This window comes from Leopardus geoffroyi, chromosome C3 (assembly GCF_018350155.1).
Source record: "Leopardus geoffroyi isolate Oge1 chromosome C3, O.geoffroyi_Oge1_pat1.0, whole genome shotgun sequence".
NCBI lineage: Eukaryota > Metazoa > Chordata > Mammalia > Carnivora > Felidae > Leopardus > Leopardus geoffroyi.
In genome coordinates, this window is record NC_059338.1 from 26,339,739 (window position 1) to 26,356,750 (window position 17,012).

At 45.2% G+C, this 17,012-nt stretch overlaps 1 pseudogene; it reads right to left on the reverse strand.

The window, feature by feature from the left end:
- Positions 1 to 424: 424 nt before the first annotated feature.
- Positions 425 to 12,274, reverse strand: LOC123586557 (annotated as a pseudogene).
- Positions 12,275 to 17,012: the final 4,738 nt, after the last annotated feature.

A 17,012-nucleotide genomic window follows, 5' to 3' on the forward strand; every position in this document is an offset into this window, starting at 1 on the left:
GTGGCTCAGTCGGTTGAGCGCCTGACTTCAGCTCAGGTCACGATCTCGCAGTCCGTGAGTTCGAGCCCCGCGTCGGGCTCTGTGCTGACAGCTCGGAGCCTGGAGCCTGTTTCGGCTTCTGTGTCTCCCCCTTTCTCTGCCCCTCCCCCGCGCATGCTCTGTCTCTCTCTCACTGTCTCACAAATAAATAAACGTAAAAAAAATTTTTTTATAAAAAAAATATATATATAAATATAGCTATACAAGCATGTAGCTGAATCAGAGTCGAATTATTCTATGAGATTTCTTTCTTTCTTGCTTTCTTTTTTAACTAGGCAAAGAACTTTATTAATGTTGTTTCAAACTTTATTCCTGGGCTTCTTCAGCTTAATTAGCTGCGAAGGATGAATTGTATATAAGCAAAAACTGAAAAGAGCTGCAGTGTCCAAGGGTCTTGGGCTTAAAAAATATTAGAGATCCAGATTTTATCAGATCCATGAACAAAATTTTTAAAAAGCAGTCATCATATACAATAGCAGCTCCCAGTAACTTCTCCAAGCTTTATCTTCTTCAGAAGTTGACTCCATTCAGTGTGCTTCATTCTTGGAAGCTTCATCCAAATTCTCCACGAGATCTGGACCTTCATCATCATTATCCTCTCCAGTAGCAAGTGGTGCCTTTCCATCCACAGATTGTTTGGGCAGAGCTTCAGCCCAAAGATACTTAAAGCCTCATTTGAGATAGTGGGGAGCATTTCTGTCAGCTGCTTTGTCTCAGCATGGCCTGTGCTGGTGAAAGTATCTGCTGCCAGGGATGCCTGCACTTTAGGGTTGTTAAAGTGGATCACTAGTCCTTGGTTTGAGAACCAACTCAAACCAAGAACTTGTGGCTCAGTCAGTTAAGCATCTGACTCTTGATTTTCAGCTCAAGTCATGATTCGGGGTTTGTGAGTTCGAGCCCCACGTCAGGCTCTGCAACAGTGCAGAGCCTGTTTGGGATTCTCCTCTCCCTCTCTCTCTGCCCCTCCCCTGCTCACGCTTTCTCTTTCTCTCTCTCTCTCAAAATAAATAAACATTTTTAAAAGATCATTTAAAAAGGTGTTCATTATGACTACTCAAATCCTATTCACGACTGACCTTTTCATTTCCTGCAAACTTTTTATGTTTTCTGGACTTAAGAATTATCGTGTTTTGGGGCGCCTGGGTGGCGCAGTCGGTTAGGCGTCCGACTTCAGCCAGGTCACGATCTCGCGGTCCGTGAGTTCGAGCCCCGCGTCAGGCTCTGGGCTGATGGCTCCGAGCCTGGAGCCTGTTTCCGATTCTGTGTCTCCCTCTCTCTCTGTCCCTCCCCCGTTCATGCTCTGTCTCTCTCTGTCCCAAAAATAAATAAACGTTGAAAAAAAAAAAAAAAAAGAATTATCGTGTTTTGTTTACTTGTCTTACATACAGCAGTTACAATTCAACACTAAATTCTCCATCAATTGTCTATATCCATATGTTCAGAACTTTCAGAGAGTCTATAAATTTTATCTACCTGAAGATTCTCTCTAGAGCCTTCTGACAAGTTCCAGTCTCTCTTGGTTTCTCTATTCCCACTACACAGCTATTGATATCGTCAAGCCTCAGTTTCTTCATCTGTAAAACAGGGATAATTATATTACCTCATAGAGGTGTTGTGAGGATAAGCAAAATAGTTCATGTAGCACAGTGTTTGTCATATAATAAACACTTAATAAATATTGCCTTCTTATGATTTGAGAGGAGAAAACCAAAGCTCCAAGTAACCTGCCCAAGTAATGGTTCAAAGCCCAGATGTGTCTGAAAGCTCCTACTTAAAACTGTTTTGCTATTTTAGGGCAGGCCCTAAAAATCTTAGACTTAACAAAGTTAGAATCTTCCAGTATGGTCAGTTGAAGAAACATAGGATTTTCCAAGAAGGTCCTGGCCGACCAGCAGGGTGAACATGGTCAGATCACCTAACCCCTCTAAGACATATTTCCTCCTATGGAAAGTGGGGATAAAGTGAGCGCCAAGGAGATAAGGCACTTTGTAAACTAAATGCTCTGCACAAATGTTAGTTACTGCCCAACTTTCTCTTCCTTTGCTTCATTTTTTTAGCAGCTGAGAAAACCAAGCCCGTGCAAGAAGATCACGCAGATAGAAATCATGCAGTGATTCGGTGGTCGAGACGGAACTGGAGCTCATATCTCATGGCCTTAGTGTAAAGAAATTAAGTCCAGGCCTGATGGGCATCCAAGGCTGCCAGATGCCCAGACAGGATAGAAGCAGGTGTTTCCTTGACCTCAGTGTCCCCAGCCACTGGCCTGTCCTGACCAGGGGAGGGACACCACCTGCTGGTGATGGACTCTGGGGACAGAGACAGGCCTGGATCTGGTGCAGGCTGTTCTACTAGTGTGTCAGGAACAAAGCTACTCAGTGCCAAGGGCAGACAGTGGTTGCTTTTTTCTTTCCAGACATTCATCTGGCCTTCCTGCTTCCTCTTCTTCCCTGGGTTTGTATTTTTGAGTTCTGGCTGAAACTCTAGCGGGCATGGACTCTGTTGACCCTGGCCTTGAAACCCCACTCGCTGTGTCCTCTCTCATGGTGAATGGTAAGTCACCAATGACTTTCACATTCCCCAGCGTCTCACTGCTCCCAAGCAATGGCACAAGCCTTCCCTAACCCCGGACTCAGGCCAAGAGAAAGCCCCCACGCACTGAATCTCAGATGCAGTGGGACACTGGGCACGGGCAGGGATGATGAAAGACAAGGGACAGGACTGGGCCGCAGCAGTGTCTGTTATGCCCTCCAAGCCACCCTCCTGCACATGCTGCTTCATGCGTTTTGGGTAGAGGTGCAAGAATGCAGCCTGCAGAAACACTAACACAAGTCACAAAGATGCATGTGCATCGGGATGTTGTGCAGCCCACGCAGACGGCAATGATCCAGTACGCTGGTGCAATGGAGAAGTATGGAGCCATTTTTAAAAAGTAACACACACACACACACACACCCTTTTAAAAGAATAGCTTAGTAACAACACGTAGGGTAGTACCCTTTTCTGGGGGTAAAAATAAAAGCAAATTGGTATAAGGGGTGGAAGAAGAGGAAAGAGGGAATGATGCCCTGCGCCGATTTAGGAGATGAGAACCTGGAGGAAACCAGGAGGGACCTAATTTTTGTTAAACCCTTTCATATACCAGCTCTCCTTTTACATCTGTCATATCATTTAGTCCTCACAAAAGCCCAATAAGATTGGTGGTCATTGTCTCCAGTTTGCTGATAAAGAAATAGAGGCCCAGTGAGGTTAGTAAAATTTCAACATCACACAGATGAGATGTGGCAAAAGCTTAACCTTGCCCAAAGGGAAGTCTAGCCTAGCCGTTTGGTTTCTGGGATGTCATCTCTGGACCCTTGGGATATGCTAATAAAAGCGTCTTTACCTGGGGGCCTGAGGCCACACTCAACAGTCTATGCTAACAATGTGATTTGTGGTGGGGGCTTTGGGCATGTATCAACTCAGCCTCCAGAGAGGCTAGAAACTAAGTGTAGCTACATGGGTGTAGCTTGGTTAGTCTTGGTAAAGACTCTGAACACTAAGGCTTGGGTGAGCTTCCTTGGTTGGCAACACTCTGTGCATATCGCCAGACATCTCTCCTGGAACGTACTGCTGTCTACACATCTCGGGGGGCAGACAACTGGAAACTCCGCAGTGGAGCCCTCCTGAATGCTGTCCCATGCACCTCTCCTCTGGGCTGACTTTAATCTGTATCCTTTTGCTGCAATAAAGCATAACTGTGGGGACTCTAGCTTCCAGTGAGTTCTGTATGTCCCACTAGATAATTATTGAACCTGAGCATGGTCTTGAAGATGCCCAAGCCTGCGATCACTGTCAGAAATGAGGGTGGTCTTGAGGGTTTCTCCCTAACTTTGAAGACGGTAAGGGGTGTACTGGGATTTGCTCAAAGATCTCAGAGACTCCAGCATGTGGCCTCTTTCCAGTTTGTTCTTCTCTTACACTGATCCACCGTGGACAAGTGCCGAAGGGAAGAAATTCTGGCACCATGAGGAAGAACGAGAACAGAGCGATGGCCACACAGCGATAGCAAGGTGGTTGAATGAGGACATAGAAAAGCAAGCTGAGTAGCATGCTCAGCGGGAAAATAAAAGGAACACATTTTAGAAAGTCCCAGGAATCTCTGACCCTAACGACACAAGATGGCAAGAAAGCAGGTGCAGAGAAAGCTGAAGGGAGAAGCTACCGGAAGCCCCAGTTTCTTATAGGTCCTCCAAGAAGCTAGGATCCCTGATAGACAAGACTCTTCCCTTGTCTCCCACCCAGCACCTCCTCCCTGCTCACTGTAGGCCAGGAGGGAAGATCACATTTCAATTTATACACAGAATTAAGGGAAGGAGGGAAGGAACCAGGAGACTAGCTTTGATCCTTCTCCCTTTTGGCCACTCCACAGTGCTGGTGGTCCTCCACCGTGGCATGTACGGAGACCTCATGTTTCCACAATCCCTTTATTGCCCCCACATCCAGCACATTCTTAAGTACCTAGCCTTTTCTGCCCCCACCCAGTTCCAGGCTTGAGAGCATCTTTCCACCTGCTTTCCCACTTCCTACTTTGGAATTAAAAATAAAAAATAGGGGCACTGGGTGGCTCAGTGGGTTAAGCATCCGACTCTTGATTTGGGCTCAGGTCATGATCTCACTGTCATGAGATCTGGCCGTCCGTTAGGCTCTGGGCTGAGCATAGAGCTTGCTTGGGATTCTCTCTCTCTCTCTCTCTCTCTCTCTCTCCCTCTCTCTGTCTCCCTCTGCCCTCTCCCCCACTCTTGTTTTCTCTGTCTTTAAAAAAAATTAAATTAAATAAATAAAAATAATATCTCCCTTGGATTAGCTTCCTGCCCAATAGTGCTGAGGGCAGAACTGAGCCTCTGAGATCACTTGAGAAGACATACACACATTCAAGCTGTCGGCTCCCAGATGCAGAGCCCTTCCCAAGTACATGGAATTAGTCTCCAACCCCAGGCAGGGGAAACTCCATTCCCAGTAGACTGGGCAGTGAACGAGGAGACAGGTGGGGAGGAGGAGAGGCCCTGGAACAGCAGGTAACCAGCCTGCGTTTAGGCACATCTTAGCCCTGTCCCTGCTCTGAGGGCAAGGCCGAGTGGAGCCACTCTGGTGCCTGCTTTTACACAGGGCGTATTTCCCCCTGTACAGACTATCTACACTGATCACTTGGGGCAAATTTCACCTGCATCAATGTATTAGAGAGGTAAGGATTTTTTGAAGCTATTCTCTTCTGCACCTGTCTACCAGTAACAGTAGGGAAAGCAGACAACATTTCTCTCTCCTACTTCCTGCCAGCCAACTGGCAAGAAGACAGCCTCAGGTTCAGACTCTTTCTCTCTCTAAATGTATGAAACCTCGGGGTTTTTTTTTAACGTTTATTTTTTTTTTTTCAGAGGGGGGAAGGGCAGAGAGGGGGGCGGTGGAGGATCTCAAGCAGGCTCCGTGCTGGCAGCAGAAAGCCCGACACGGGGCTCAGACTCACAAACCATGAGATCATGACATGAGCAGAAGTCGGACGCTTAACCAACTGAGCCACACAGATTTTCCAGAGGCCTTTAGGAACTAATCTTCGCGGCAGGTTGCTTCCTGATCTTGTCCCCAGACGGGAGGGGAGAATGAACACAATCCCTCCCCAGCGGGGAATCTTGGCATTCAGAAAACCCCTGTCAAAAAAGCTTTTCCTTTTGCAGTTGTCTTGCAAACTTATTTGTGTGAGTGGTCTCCAGAGTGCCCAGGCACTGCTAACCCCAAAGGTATCTGTGTCATCATGATCAAACGGGTAAGATATTAAACAACTTCTCTTCCTGAACCCTCTCGCTCATTTTTGTGGTGTACTCCTATTTTAAGATCCAGCTTAAACGTCACTCCTGTGGGAAAAACCCCGTTCTTCCGCTGGACCCAGCCTCTCATCCGGGCAGCAGTGAGCGCACCCCCAACAGTGCTCCTCCCCGGCACTTAACACGCAGTGTTTCCTTATAAGCGTACCTCCCCTGCTAGACTGGAAGTTTCCTCGGAGCAGGGAATCCTGTGTCCACAGAGCCTAGCACAGCACACTGCTCAGGGCTGAAGCTCCGTAAATAGTTGTTTGAATGGGTGAATGAATGTACGAATCAAAGCAGAGCCGTTACGAACACAGATCGTACTGTGTAATGAGGGCAGCCACCAGCCACATGTGACCATTTAAATTTAAATGAACTAAAATCAAAAACTGTTCAGCGTGTGTCATTCAGAGGACCTCCCTCAATGCGGTGTCGTGCTACTTGCTGGCCAAAGAACCACACAGATATTTATAGTGTAAGGCAGACGTGCGACGATCTAGCAACTATAAAGAATGCCCCCTTGAATAAATAGGGTCTGAATGAAATAGATTATGATTAGGTATTGTCAAATACATAAAAATTAAACCGACCAAAGGAAAAAATAGAGAGAGAGATTTGGTGGTCCTTACAGCCTGAAAACGAATGTGTTTCGTCACTTACATTTGAAATAGACATTACTTTGCCTAGGGCTATGATTTTACTCTCCTGAGGGAACTACACCTCCAAGTGGTTAAGAGTGCCTCCTTCTGCACCGGACCAGACTCAGCAGGCTGGGGAATGGCAGAGGAGGCTTTGCTTGCTCTTTGTAGCAAGCCAGGGGCCCTGTGCCCCAGACACCAGGCTCCTCTGTTTCTGCCCCATCCCCCACCCCGCCCATCCCCCCCAGCACAATTCCCGCTGGCAGCCAGCGCCTGGAGCCAGGAGGTAGCAGCTGAGAACCTGGCCTGTGAGCCAGGCCACCCCCAATTAGTTTATCTTATTAATGCCAATTTATTAGCACAGAACCCCTGGGAGGTGAGCAGGAGGATGTTTTAAATAAGCATCTGCATTTCCTGTCTGTAAGCTTTACACCTGAGCTCAGTGCTAGACGGGTGGCCTCCCGCCTCCCTACTTCCTCCGGACGGGTGGACCCAGGAGAGTGGATCTGCCTGGACAGAGGGGATAGTGTGTGCTTCTAAACACAAGAAGATTTGTCACAGCTTCATAAGTGTTTGTGCAGGCGTCCTTTTAAGGGTTCTCTAAGAACTCATCTACAACAAAGAATTTGTCTGTTAAATAACAATGGCTTTATAAATACAATAGCCTTAATAATTAAATCTTACTTCTCAGGGCTCCAAAGGGACTAACTCCTTCGGTTCTTTAAGGGTTAGGAGCTGGGGAAAATGCTATCTTCCCACTAGGGGTTTCCTGGCTTGGAAAGAGTCTTATCATTCACCCCCTCTTTGAAGCCCGGGCCCATATAAGCAGTACCACACCCTATCAGACACACAAGCGCGTTTTCAGTGAATTGATAAATGGTCACAATTTAACATTGTTCCAAGCACCTGAGAAATTTTCACGGGCCATGAGCTCTTTTGGCTTCAGAGGGACGAAGTGTCACGACTAGGTAGATCCTACCTGCAAAGGTGTGTGCTTGGTAGAGGAGAAGAGCCACCCCCTACCCCAACCTCCCTCCATAGTGTTTCCTCCCTTGCTAACACCCAGCTTTAAAATTCCCAGAAGAAACACCCACCCCTCTCCTGGCTGCAGAGAGAACCTTCTCTTAAACAGGCCATTGTGTGCATATTTTTGTGGGCTGGGGGAGAACAAGTTGCTCTGAAGCCACAATGCGCTGGCTGGTAAATGTTTAATAATTGGTTCGCTGAGAAAAAAGAGAAGCCCTGATTTGTGGCGTTTTCCAACTCGGTCGTTGAACACGGGGGTGAGAAAAGATGTGCAGTAGCTCACTATTACATAATATTTTCACGGGACCAATACAGTAGAGGCAAATGACCTCAAGATCACAGCACTAAAATGAGTTTTGAATTATTTTTTACCATTGTGTTTAATACCATCATTTAATCATAAGCTTACATAATTTAATTTTGTCCTAATGGCTGTGTTTTACCACCAGCTTGCCGAGATCCTTAAAGACTCGGCAGTCGGCTCTCGTGAACCGACCCGGGCTGGCCCCACCCCGCACGCTACCGCCCTGCAGCCACTTAGCTACACTTCTGCGACCCCACTGTTGTCACTTCCCAGCTTAGAATTTCTATTTTCTGGCTCCCACCACAACCTCAGTGAGGTCAGCGTGTTATGCCTGTTTTATACGGTAGATACTGGAAATAACCGCGCGTACCCACCCCCGCCACCGTGATGATGGCAGCAATGACGAAGGCTCCTGCCTGTGTCCTCTGGAGGCCAGCTCTGGCTGACGGGAGCACCTCTCCCTGAGATGCCTGCAGGTTATGGTGGCCAACAGCTCATGCAGGCTCCAAAGCCCGGCCCCTTCCTCAGGGAGGGCTCTGCTGTGGTGGGAGTTACACCCAGAGCACCTGTGGATGAGGCCAAGGTCGTCGCCTGAGACACAGCCTGGTTTGGCAACTTCCTCTTCAGCATGCTTCCCACATTCCCTTCCTCCGAGAGCCCTCCCCCCACACACGCACGTCATAGGCATCTGAATTCCTGTCTCAGGCTCTGCTTCTAGGCCACTTGGCCAAAGACATGAAGCCTCAGAGGGACTTCCCTGATGTCCCACAGTGACCAAGGCAAAACGAACCCAAGACTCCTGCTTCCTAACCAAGTGTTCTTACAGTCACCCCACAGCTGCTGCTTCTACTTTAATTAAGACTCTTCAGCGACTACTGAAAGACTGACGCCTAAACACCCTAGTGTGGCATTCAGGGCCCTAGCACTTTGCCCCCCCTTCTCTTCCAGCCTTGCATCCTAGGATTCTCTCTGCTTATACCTGTGACTTCAACCACAGCCGACCGCCTTCTGTCCCTCAAACCTGCCCTGGGTTTCTTGTGTCTGAACTTTTGATTCTGTTGTTTCTTCTTCAAGACAAATAAAGGTACATGTTGTAAATGCCTACTGAATTCAAGGCATTGTACTTGAGAACAGCAGTCTTCAAAATGGAGTATATCTGGGGCACCTGGGTGGCTTAGTCAGTTAAGTGTCCAACTTCAGCTCAGGTCATCTCATGGTTTGTAGTTCGAGCCCTGCATCAGGCTCTGTGCTGATGGCTCATGCTGAGAGCTCAGAGTCTGGAGCCTGCTTCAGATTCTGTGTCTCCCACTCTCTCTGCCTCTCCTCTACTCTCACTCTGTCTGTCTCTCTCAAAAATAAATAAACATTAAAAAATTTTTAAAACAAAACAAAACAGAGTATATCTACCTTGTAGGTAGCAGAAGACTTCAAGAAGTATGTGCACAAGCTTAGTGTTCGGGGAACTGGTATCTAGGTCCTCAAATTCCATATTTGCACTTTCTTAAAATTGTCTAAGAAGGGGCCTGCCTTCAAAATAGTCCTCCTCCCACCTTGCAAAAGAAAGGGAAGTCTCCTTTTTACTATGGTGCCTTGAAAGGGAGGTTTCAAAATATCAGTTTTGGGGAAGGCTCCCTTAGTGATAAGGCACGATTACCCTTAGGGTGTTCTGGAGCAGTGAGAAACCATGGTAAGAACCCTCGGTCAGTCAAGGTTGGCCTGGGCTTTGGTGCCAGGCAAAAGGGTTGCAGCCTCAGTGGGTGCAGGAGGAAACAGGGCCGGTTGGCACTGAACACCCAGCTGCAGGGATTTGGTATGGAGCTGCTCTGGGGTCAACTTTTCTCTACCTCCATGCTCTATAACACGGGGTCATCAGTACTGTATGAAGGGTTCTAGAACATAGTATATCTCTAGGGATCATCGTTCGTTTGCTCGGATCTGATCGTGATAGACAAGGGATGCGGGAAGTTTAGTAACCTAGCAAGAAAGTGATTTTATGCATTTTCATATTAAAGTAATAAGAGCTAACACAGTAGTGCTTACTGGGTGCCTGTCCCTGGTCTAAGAACTTGATTTTTATTAAATGCATGGAATCATTACATCAAGGCTGTGAGGAAACCAAGGCTGAGAACCGAGCGAAGTACCTTGTCCAGGGTCCCAGCTGGCAAACCGAAGAGCCAGATGCAAACCCCTGTGCTATGGCTCCAAAGCCTCTGCCTTTTTTATTTTTAAGTTTTTTTTTTAATATTTATTTATTTTTTGAGAGAAACAGAGACAGAGCACGAGTGGGAGTGAGACAGAGAGGGAGACAGAGAATTCGAAGCAGGCTCCAGGCTCCAAGCTGTCAGCTCAGAGCCTGACGCAGGGCCTGAACCTAGAAACCACAAGATCATGACCTGAGCCGAAGTCAGACTGAGCCGCCCAGGTACCCTCTTTTTTATAAACTTTATTTATTTATTTATTTATTTATTTATTTATTTATTTAGAGCGTGCAAGTGGGGGAGGGGCAGAGAAAGAGGGAGAGAGAAAGAATCCCAAGCAGGCTCCTTGCTGTCAGCGCTGAGCCCGACAGGGGCTCAAACTGTGAGATCACGACTTGAGCCAAAATCAAGAGTCAGACGCTAAACTGACTGACCCACCCAGGCACCCCCAGAGCCTGTGCCTTTAACCCGAACTAGAAGTTTTCAAGCAAATGCAGACTTGTTTTAAAGCAGAAAGCAAAAGCTGATGCTTATTTCAGCTAAAACTTCAGGTTTTTAGCTTTTTGTGAGCTGCTTCTTTTCCTAAAGGTGGGGTGGTGTGGGGACGTGGTCGCTTTGCTATGACCTAAGGGTGGTAGGCACAAAGGTTTTTTCATCCTTCTGGTGTCCGTTCTGCCGGGTGTGGAATAAGATGAGGGAACAAATGGAGGAGGGATTAAGGATGTCTTGAGAAAGAATAAGGACAGACCCCAATCGCGACAATGCCATCTGCATTTTGTGAAGTTAATTTCCCTCTGTTTTCCGGCTCATTAGAGACATTGAGGGCCGGGGGATCAAGCTGGGGCACCTGCTGCAGTCACCACCTGGGCTATCTCACCACCTGGGCTGTGGTTGTTCTGGAAAAACCCTCCACCAATGAGAGTGCTGTATCTGTGCTATGCAGGGATCAGCTGGGGCGACCACAGAAAGGGACAAAGGGACAGGAAAGCCCCTAGAATGATGGGGGAAGGGGCAGGGATCACAGTGAAAGTGGAGCCGGTGGTCAAGCCTGACTTGCTTTGGTGAAAAGGAGAGAAGTGGGTTATGTTTAATGTGAAGGGAAAAGAGCATTTCTCTATGCTATGCCAATTAAAAACATGCTTATAAAGAAATAGAGGCAGGGAACTCAGAAAAGTATGAGTGAATGTGTTCCTCCACATTCTATGTTTTTACTGTTTATTTATGTATTTTGAGAGCATGTGCATGCATGCGGGGGAGGGGCAGAGAGAGAGAGAGAGAGAGACAGAGAATCCCAAGCAGGCTCCATGCTGTCAGCACAGAGCCCAACATGGGGCTTGAACTCGTGAACTGTGAGATCATGACCTGAGCCAAAATCAAGAGCCCAAGAGCTGGATGCTTAACTGACTGAGCCACCCAGGAACCCCTACATTCTATTTAAGGCTATGTTTTAGAGAAGTTTTAGGTTCAAAATCAAGAGGAAAGTACAGAGATTTCCCATAACCCCCTGTTCCACCCATGCACAGCCTCGCCCGTTATCACCACCCCACCAGAAGGGTGCTTTTGTTATAAATGAGGAAACTACACTAAGTCCATAGACCCAGAGTCTACAGTTTACATTTCAGTTCCCTCATGGTGTTGTGGATTTGTATGGATTTGAACAAATGTATAATGATATGTGTCCATCACGACGGTATCTGACAGTGTTTTCACTGTCCCCCCAAATCCTCTGTGCTCCACCAATTTATCCCACTCCCGCTGCACCCCTTGGCAACCACTGACCTTTTCACCATCTCCACAGTTTTGCCTTTTCCAGAATGTCATATGGTTGGAACCACACAGTACGTAGCCTTCTTAGCTTGGTTATCTCCACTCAGCAATTCACGTTTGAGTTTCCTCCATGCCTTTTCATGGCTTCCCAGCTCATTTCTTTCTAGTGCTGCATAACATTCCGTCGGGTGGCTGGACCACAGTTTGTCCATTCGCCTACCGAAGGCCATCTCGGTTCCTTCCAAGTTTGGGCAATTATGACTAAGTCCGCTATACACGTCTGCGTGGAAGCTTTTGTACGGACGCGTATTTCCGCTCCTTTGGGTAAATACCAAGAAGCACAGTTGCTGGATCATATGATAAGAGTAGGTTCAGTCTTCTAAGAAACCGCCACCGGTCTTCCAAAGTGGCTGCACCATTTTGCATTCCCACCAGCGGCGAGTGAGGGTCCCTCTTGTTCCACATCGTCGCCCACACCTGGCGTTTAGTGGTTTGGTGACAGCATTCTGGATTAGGGTTACTCTAATAGGGAGGGAGTGATATCTCATGGTTGATTTAATTTGCGTTTCCCCGATGACACATGATGTGGAGCATTCATTCCATGTTCCAAACTTTCTTCAAGTTGTTTCTTTGCTAACGACAAAATATTTCTTTTCTAAGGAAAGTGGAGACTCGGGAAACATACACAAAAATTGTTACTTCTGCCCAGCACTGGTGAGGACAGAACCCTCTGGAAATGTCCTTCCTGAAGCTTCTCAGACTGAGACCGTGCTTGCTCTTTCCTGTGCCTTTCTCCGGGACTGGGTCCCTCTCTGAACCCTCTGGCTAAAGTTTGGACCTTGTTGCCCACCTCTTGGCCTGGACTCTGCCTGTCCTCACCCTGGATTTCCCATTCCTGGGTTGCCCCCAGCTTCTGGGAGAATTGTTCCCTCCTGTCGGACCCTGATCTGACTCGGGCACTGACAGCTGGACTGAGGCTCAGGGTCACAGCCCAGCAGCTGCAACAAGGACTATCTTGCTTTGCAGGTCAATGCAGTCCGATTGTCCCCCTTGGCCGCCGTTGTCAAAGTTGGTCATACCATATCCCAGATTATATCATGATGCTCTGGAAGCTTCCCCAGCCAAGCTGGGTCCAGTGCTCTGCAACAGGAGAAGTTCAAAGACTACCTCACATAGAAATGCTGGTGCTCTTACATTTGTGTCTCCGTGGTCATGCAGGGGCTCTTTATGGGGAGTTCTGGCTTCACCATGGCCATGAACTTCAAATCTCTGGAATTCCTGCTGGACCAAAAGGACTTGAAGAAATACAAGCGCACAATCTCTTGTCAGAAGCCCTAGGGAGAGTAAAAACCCTTAGACCAGATGTGTTTTAGAATTCAGAATTGTTTCAATTTTAGAAAGATAATTTGGTGCAGATACTGTATATAACAACCCCAGTGACGTCTGGGGCAGCATGCTGTAAGTCAAACCACGTCGATACTTCTGCAGTGAAGTGTATGAATAGTCACACTAAGCGAGATGAATTCATCGCCTTAGGACAGTTCAGGTCAGGTTTTGCTACCAAATGATTTCAGGTTAAATTAGGTGCTGCTACCATATAAATTACGGAAAAAAATCATTTCATAAAGCTTTTTGAGTAAGTTAAAGATTTCCCATATATACTTTATATATTTCATAAGCACCTTGAGAACAGGAATGGTGTCTTATCTTTTTATCCCTAAGGCCTACCCCAGTTCCTGGCACACCCTGGACACTTCATAAATGCTAAAGGAATAGGCAAAACGTCCTTTGGTTTACCAGATTACTTCCTCGTGGGTAACCCAAGGGCAAGGAAGCCCTTCCTGGAATGACTTGTGACCAATCCTTGGTTGGACATCCTGGACAAATCTGCAGGGCTCCCAACTGTCCCCTCAAATTCCCATGGGGTCGCAATGATTTACCAAACATTTTTCCTCTTCTTTGTCTGAAAGCAAGCAAGAGCTAAGAGCCTCAAACCAAGAGAGAAACTTCTACAGAGGGCCATTTGAGGCAGCAGCAGAACATGTGAGAAAGAGCCCTGGGTGGAAGCTGTAAGACGTAGGCTCTGCACACAGGCCTATCATTCCCTGGGTGTCTGTTGCTACATCTGGATCTGTTTGCCGCCTGCTAGAAGAGTAATCCCCAAACTTGCCAATCGTCATAATCACCCAGGAAGCTTTAAAAACATACAGGTTCTGATTCTGTAGGTCTGGGGTGGAGGGCAGAAATCTTACCTTTAAAACAATTTTTTCAGGGGCACCTGGGTGGCTCAGTCAGTTAAGCGTCCGACTTTGGCTCAGGTCATGATCTCACGGTTTGTGAGTTTGAGCCCCCCAAACGGGTTCTGTGCTGAGAGCGCAGAGCCTGGAGTCTCTGTGTCTCCCTCTCTCTCTGTCCCTCCTCTGCTCACACTCTGTCTCTCTCTCTGTCTCTGTCTGTCTCTCAAAAATAAACATTAAAATTTTTTTTTAATTTAAAAAGTATTTTCAGAATTTTAAAGATAGTGATAGGTAATAGAGGAATATAGCTCTGTTTGTGATAGAATAAATACTTAGAAATATAGGTATTATGTTTCATGCATTTTAATGTTAGATTTTACTTTATCGGCAACAAGGGAGAAGGTCAGAATGAACTGGATTTTAATACTAGTATCTAATACTAGTATTAATAATAATACAATAATAATAATATTAATAATAATATTAATAATAATAATACGGTAATAATACAATAATAATATTAATTAATAATAATACAATAATAATACTAGTATTAATAATACAATAATAATATTAATAATAATAATACAATAATAATATTAATTAATAATAATACAATTAATAATACTAGTATTAATAATAATATTAATAATAATACAATAATAATACAGTATTAATAATATTAATAATAATAATAATAATAAACCTTGGATTGTGAGTAACTTCTGTGAGTGTTCCACAAGACGAGCAAACATTTCTAATAAATTTTAAATTTATTTTAAATTTAAATAAAACGAGCAATGTCTTGCAATACGAGTAGTACGTGACGCTGAATGTCACATGACCACAACTGAGCCAATGGTTCTTCTCTTGCGTGCACTGCTGGATTGTGGGTTATTCTCTCCCACGCTCAGACGCTCAGTCTCAGGCCGTGGTGTTCGGCAGAAATCAGTGATGTTTCACAATGTTGGAAGGTGCCCACAACTGGCACTTGTGTATTTTTCATCACTTCAAAGCACCTATGGACAGTCCTTTGCTTTTTCCTACAAGAGTGAGCCTAGGAATGTTTTGCTTCACTCTAGGTCAAGCTGCCTGCAGATACAGACCCTTTCCTCTGCTGCCTTATTGCCAGTTACATTAAATACAGTATATGACAAGAGTTTATTAATACTGTACTGTAGTCAACATCCGTGTGAGCGTATACAATGGCCCCCATGCAGAAAAAGATTCCATCGAGCCAATAGATGTCAGTGATTCTGTTAGTGAAAGTCGTCCTACACAATAACCCCCTTCTCTCCTGTCTCTCTTACACCAGGTAAGAAAGGTTTACAAAGGTAAGTGCAGGTTAATTTGTTTATTTTTCTTTATATTTTGTTCTTTTGTTTTTCTTTATTTTGTAGTATATTACAGTATTGTAATTATTTTTATATGAATATTTTTGGGTTGTGGAACGAATCATCTGAGTTTCCATTATTTCTTATGGGGAAATTTGCTTTGATAAACAAGTGCTTTGGATGACAAGCATGTTTCTGGAACGAATCATGCTTGCAAACCAAGGTTTTACTGTACTACCACTGACTTTTTAAAACAGTTAATAGGGCTGGTTTTTTGTGTTTTTTTTTCATGTGTAACTACTCATTTATTTATTGTTTTTTAATTTTTTTTTTTTTTTAGGGAGAGAGAGTGAGTGGGGGCTGGGCAGTGGGGAAGGGGTAGAGGGAGAGGAAGAGAGAGAATCTTAAGCAGGCTCCATGCCCGGTGTGGAGCTCGATTTTGGGCTTGATCTCATGACCCTGAGATCATGACCTGAGCCAAAATCAAGAGTCAAACTCCCAACCAACTGAGCCACCCAGGCATCCCATTTTTAAGTTTTTTAAAGATTTTATTTTTAAGTGATCTCTATACCTAACTTGGGGCTCGAACCCACAGCCCTGAGACCAAGAGTCTCATATTCCATTGACAGAGCTAGGCAGAAGCCCTTATTGTTTTCTAATTTTTAGAATTGAAATATATTTTATATGTAACATTATATTAGTTTCAGGTGTATAACATAATTATTATATATAATAACATATATATAACATAATTACATATAGATTGCAAAATGATCACTACAACAAGTCTAGCTAATGTTCATCACCATAGATAAATATTTTTCAAATATGTTACAAAATATTTTTCTTGGGATAAGAACTTTTATGATCTACCCACCTGCAAAGTTCAAATATATAAGAAAGTATTACTAACTTCAGTCACTATGTTGTACATTACATCACCAGGACTTATTTATTTTATAATTGGAAGCTTGTACATCTTTTTTTTTTTTTTAATGTTTATTTATTTTTGAGAGAGAGACAGAGCACGAGCAGGGGAGGGGCAGAGAGACACAGAATCTGAAACAGGCTCCAGGCTCTGAACTGTCAGCACAGAGCCCAACACTGGATTCGAACTCATGAGCTGTAAGATCATGATCTGAGCTGAAGTTGGACATTCAACCAACGGAGCCACCCAGGTGCCCTGGAAGCTTGTACCTCTTGACCACATTTACCCATTTCTCCCACCCTCCCATGTCCTGCATCTAGCAACCACCAATTTGTTTTCTCTATCTGTGGGTTCAGTGTTTTTGTTTCCTGTTTTTCGTGATTTGAGTTTCCACACGTAAGTGAGATCATATAGTATTTATCTTTCTGTCTGACTTGGTTCACTCAGCATAACACCCTCAAGGTCTATCCATGTTGTTGCAAATGGCAGGATTTCCTTCCTTTTTATGGTGAATAATATTCTATTAAATACAGACACCACATTTTCTTTATCCATTCATCCACTGATGGGCACTTAGTTTCCATATCCTGGCGATTGTAGGTAAGGCTGCAGTGAACACGGGGCTGCAGATTCCTTTTCAAGTTAGTTTTCCATTTCCTTCAGATAAATACCCAGAAGTGGGATTGCTGGATCACATAGTAGCT